This window comes from Muntiacus reevesi, chromosome 2 (genome assembly GCF_963930625.1).
Source record: "Muntiacus reevesi chromosome 2, mMunRee1.1, whole genome shotgun sequence".
NCBI lineage: Eukaryota > Metazoa > Chordata > Mammalia > Artiodactyla > Cervidae > Muntiacus > Muntiacus reevesi.
Genome location: NC_089250.1, coordinates 93,286,239 through 93,292,238, shown reverse-complemented (window position 1 = coordinate 93,292,238; position 6,000 = coordinate 93,286,239).

Here is a 6,000-nt window from a genome sequence, read left to right as displayed (position 1 = left end):
ACCCTTGTCATCTCCTGTTTGACCACTTCCAATTTGCCTTGATTCATGGACCTAACATTCCAGATTCCCACGCAATATTGCTCTTGACAGCATTGGACCTTGCTCTTATCACCAGTCACATCCACAACTGGGTATTGTTTTTCTTTGGTGCCATCCCTTCATTCTTTCTGGAGTTATTTCTCCACTGATCTCCTGTAGCATATTGGGCACCTACCGACCTGTGGAGTTCCTCTTTCAGTGTCCTATCATTTTGCCTTTTCATACTGTTCATGGGGTTCTCAAGGCAAGAATACTGAAGTGTTTTGCCATTCCCTTCTCCAGTGGACTGCAGAATGTGGTCCAATGGGTGATATGCTGGGGCTGATAAAATGAGTAGTTACCTTGGGAAAAATACTAAAGCACAAGTGTGGTATGATTAGTATCAGAAGAATGTAGTTTAAAGAACCCTAAAATCTCCCACCAATCTCTAATTTGAGGATTTTATTTTAAACCATGAAGCTTTCCTTAGCCTGCTTCTGCATGTGTGTGTGCGTGCTCAGTCGTGTCCAACTCTGCAATTCCATGGACTATAGCCTGCCAGTTCCTGTATAACCATGGGATTATCTCAGCAAGAATACCAGAGTAGGTGCTGTTTTCTCCTCCAAGGGATCTTCCTGACCCCTGGGTCGAACCTGAATCTTCAGCAATGGCAGGTGGATTCTTTACTACTGAGCCATCTGGGAAACTCAGCCTGCCTTTGAGTCTCTGCCAAAAGTAAGTGATGGGTCTGACCCCCTTTCTATGGCAAACTCTGAATAAATAGCCTTTGCCTGTTTCGTTGGGGCAATCTTCATTTGTATAATTTTCCTGGTGGCTCCACCAAGATATGGTCTGCATCATAGTCTGCTTGTTGCCTCAGACTGCAGCCTTCAAGCAGATGCGGTACATGTGGCTTCCTTGTACCCTGCAGTTCTTCATTTTGGGTCTTATCTCTGCTCTCTTACATTAGATTCCTGGGCTATTTAGTCGCAGTTTGGTACTCAAGTTTTGTTGTTGATTCCTATTTGACTGGCAGCTTTGATAGAATCAGGTCATTCTTTTGCATCCTGTTTGCTGTCTTTTGTGTTTCTATTTTGTGTTGTACTGTCTAAAAGTGTTGTTTGTCAGAAGAAGGAGAGTTATGGTGTAGAAAACAGGCAGAGCCTCCTCGACCTGTGAGTCTAGGGTTCATCCATTAGGACAAACTTTATTGCAGTTGCCAGTAAAACTAAATGAGGTTCTTCCATCTCAATTATGTGTCCTGAGAGACATGAGGTGCACAGCATGACATTCCTACCTGATGTTGCCAGTTCTCATAGTGTTCCCTAAGTCTAATTCCTCTCCTCCTCTAGGAAACCTCCTGCTTCTTATATTGTTTCTTTGCAACACCAGTCAACCCTTGGGTCTATCTCTCTAAATGGCATAACTTCACCAAGAATGCTCTGGGCCTTCAGCGACCACTCCGAGGAACACTGAACAAGTCTGTTCATTTGATAAATGCATTTGAAATTATGCACCAAAAAATAACGGGGAACAGAATCAACCTGCTTATGAGTAGAGGAGTTCTCTGGAATCTCACAAATAGTTCCCAAATACTCTGGTGTATATTTGATATTGCATTATTCTTGGTGCATGCCCCAGATAAATACTGAAACTGAACCTGACACTCTATGGGGTCACAGTTCCACTGTTTTGGGAAAATAATCAGAAGAGAACCTATTAAAGTTCATATGCTGCTGCTGCTGCTAAGTCGCTTCAGTCATGTTTGACTCTGTGTGACACAGAGACAGCAGCCCACCAGGTTCCGCCATACCTGGGATTCTCCAGGCAAGAACACTGGAGTGGGTTGCCATTGCCTTCTCCGAAAGTTTATGCAGATCCTGCCAAACCATTGCTTAAACTTCCCCAATAATCCTTGAAACTGTAAGGGATAGTAAGGGATCCAACTGATAGTTGAAAGTCTTAGATCCAAAGGTCTGCTCATACCCTGCCATTGTAATATGTCCACATTAAGAGGACAGGTTTAAGACCGCAGGACCATCAATAAAATTATTACTTCTCACTTCTTAACTCAAATACCATCCTGTTACTCCTCACTTAACTCAAATACCATACTTTCTGTAGTGACTCTTCGCTTAGCTTTTTCAGTGTGCTTCTAGATCAAGACAATCAATTGCTTTCTTTGTGTGTGCATGGTAAAATATACATAACATAAAATTCACAATTTTATCCATTTTAGAGTGCACAGTTCAGTGGCATTAAGTACATTCACATCCTGATGCAACCATCACCACCATCTCTAGAACTTTTTCATCACCCCAAAACTGAAACTCTACCAATTAAACACTAACTTGCCACTTTCCCTCCCCCACCACTGGCAACCACCACTTGACTTTCTGTATCTAAGAATTTGACTGCTGTAAGTACTTCATGTAAGTGGAACAATTTAGTGTTTGTCTCTTTGTGGTCTTATTTCACTTAGCATAACTTTTTCAGGCTTCATCCATGTTGCAGCACATGTCAGAATTTCATGCTTTTTAAGGCTGAATAATAACAGTCAATACCTTTTCTGCCTTCATCTGGGAGGGAATATGTTATAGCAGTGAAACTTTAGGGCATCAATCCTTGGGTTCATGTTTCACAACTAAGAAGTAATCTGGAATTCCACATAATTGGAAGGCTACTCCAATAGAAGACCTCAAACTGAGGATTCTGAGACCTCCAAAAGTGGCTGATCTTCAGAAGCAGGGAGCTGACTCAAGACCTTTAGAACAAGCAGACAACCTAGGATAATGCACAAGATATAGGATAGTTCTCCCCAAGATGTTAGATCAAAACCCTGTCTAATTCTTGTGTTTGTTTGTTTTATTGGCTTTTAAATTCTTATTCTCATTTTCTGGAGATCAATGGTTGTCATATACCAGTAATGACCCTTTTCCTCTCCTGTCTTTTCTCTATTATTCAATGGTTATGTCAGAACATACTCATTCTAATGCCATTGATAGATTATCCCAAGAAGTAGCCACTGCCCTAGATCTTAAACTGACTGCTGAATCTACTCTCCATCTTGAGCCTGTGATGAAAACCACAAGGAAGCTATCATCTCATCAAAGGAGACAATAAGAATTACAGTTGATGGCAGCTCCATTTGCAGCAACATGGAAAACAACCTTAAGCAAGTTCACCTGTGACTTTCCTTGTGTCCTGTTTTATTAGGGAAAAAAAACAGTTATTAAAATTTAGGTAATTGCCAGACCTTAGGTAATTCTAAATTTGAATTCAATGACTTTCAGAGGGTGATAAGTCAAATATCTGCCACCTGTAAAAGACCAAGAGCGATTCAAACATGTAGTGCAACTCATGTAAGCCCTGGTTCCAGCCTTCTGTTGTGACTTCTTTCCTAGATCTCCATTGCCTTTACCAGATGTTACATCTTTTGTAATCAGGATGCCTGATTCTGTTTGCTTTGGGCTTCCTTGGTGGCTCAGCAGTAAAGAATCCACCTGCAATGCAGGAGACACCAGAGATCCCTGGATCGGGAAGATCCCCTGGAGGAGAGTATGGCAACCCACTCCAGTTTTCTTACCTGGAGAATCCCACAGACAGGGCAGCCTGGTAGGCTACAGTCCATAGAGTTGCAGAGTCAGACACGACTGAAGTGACATAGCATGCATGCACGCAACATCTCATGCAAGTTAGGAATAATATTCCAAGACTTGTCTGTACACAGACTCTAAGTCTCTAAATGAACAAGGCTGAAAATTCTGAGTTCCAAAACAAAGCCAGCCTTGATTATGCAGCACTCAACCTGGGGGAATTTCTGTCTCATTGTTTATATGATCAATTATAGCAGTGTTCCATCAGTAGAAATCATGAATGTAGGTTTGTAAGAAACTTATCACTAACTCTGGCAAAAGACATTAGCAGTACCGTCTCTTCCCCAGATGGAACACAGATCAGTCCCAGATGACAAAAGGACGGTATTAGGAATGGCACAGATCATGACTAACCAACAAGAAATCTAAAGCAATTGTTGCCTAATAATTGGCCTATGGCCCCAAGCTCAGGGATAACTGCCCCTCAGAAAGGAACTCCAAGAAGCGCTTTTCCAGGAGGCTGGGACAGGGGGTTCACAGGATGCGGGGAAAGCAAGCCTCCTTTGGGGAAGAAGAGGCAGCCACCCAACGTGTGTTTGCAAGCCTCTATTTGGAAGGAACAGGTTTGCTTATACAACGGGAGACGTCCAGATCTGCTCAGAGAAGTTTCAGAGGCAGGGCTGTGTACGTCCCCTTCCTTTTGCGATCCTTGCAAAGACATTCCTAGCTGATAGTGGTAACTCCCATGAAGAAGCAAGCAGTGGGAGTGTGTTTGACATGACTGGGTATCTTCATGGGCTCAGCTCCTCAAGGGGCCTTTCCTCTCGAAGTAGGCCCCATGTCCCCTTAGGGAGGGGGTTGGGCTTTCTTGCCTCCATACTACCAAAGGGTGGAGGAAAGCTAGCTCTATAGGAGGTAAGTAAAGTGCAATTTAATAGATTTTCAAGCTGTTGCTAGGCAGCACCGCATCAGGGCCCCCCCAGAGAGAAACAGGCGCCCTGTGGCCCCTAGGTCTGGTATGTAGTTTCATACAAAGGGTGTGTCGCCATAGGGGCCAAGAGTTTTCCTGACAGGCCTAGGCTCACTAGAGCTCTACAACAGAGCAAAGGGATGGAACAGACATGTGGATGTGGCTCTGCCTTTCCCTTTGAGTGTGGGGCCCATCCATAAGGCCCCAGACTCCAGGGGAAATTGACCTCACCCTCGCCTTAACCCTAGCCCTACACCCTAACCCTAACCAGACACCTTCACCCTTCAGCCCTCACCCTCACCCACACCCCTAACTTCTAACCCCTAAGCCACAATGTAACCCACACCCTAAACCACACCCCTAACCTAACCCACATCCTCCCCCACACCCTACTCACACCCTCAACCCGAGACTTACCTTTTGAAGTACCACCTGCATCATCTTCAATTTCGGCACTTCTTATGCATCACAAAAGACAAGGGAGTCATATTTCAAATGTGGATCCAAGACCCATTAACCGCATAACAGGAATATAAACACTGAACACATCATTTAAATCACTCCACCATCAAATACCTCTCCACCACATATCCTATCAATAACAGTGGAACACATGTATGTCATACATGTTGTAACATAGAAATCTAATACCCAACAGTAATCTGGGTAATTATATACATAAGATATATTTAAACCATAAATGTTTAAACAAATTCCAGTTTTTACGATGGTTTCAATCCTCACAAAAGTAGGATTAACAGCACTTTTTTCCACTAGGATCCAAAGCACTGTGCAAAATGACAGTACAAATGTCATGCTCATCATTGACAATGAAAATCTTAATTATGACCGTCAGAAAAAAGGTCAGCATGGTTGCTCTAACAGATTTTTCAGTTCTCCAATACAAGTTCTACCCAAATCCATAAAGAAAGACATACGCATAGGAAACTACAAATTGAAAGCAAGTCTATTCAGATAAATGTTGGACATCATCTGTATTAATGTTTAAGGCATAAACAACTTCAGACATTCTTCAAATTCACAGAACGACAATAAGAAAGTATGGCTACACACAATTCATTCAGTTTTATAAACTATCAATGAATAACCTCACAAGGAATTTAAAAACAGATGACATTTCAAATGTTGTTTTCAATATTTAATAGCTTTGATCTATGAACAAGACTGTAAGACAGAAAATTAAACAGGTATGACCGAAATAAATGAAGTAAGTCCTCAATAGATATGAAAACATCCCATAGTAGTGAAATGAATTAACATAGCTATTAGGACTTCAATGCAAAGACACACCTCCAGATTTGATGTGATCAGAATTAATATTTGGCAAAAAATACAAAAGCTGATTTTAACGGTCATATTATTTTTCTTTGTACCCCTAAAAAGAAAAACAAACTT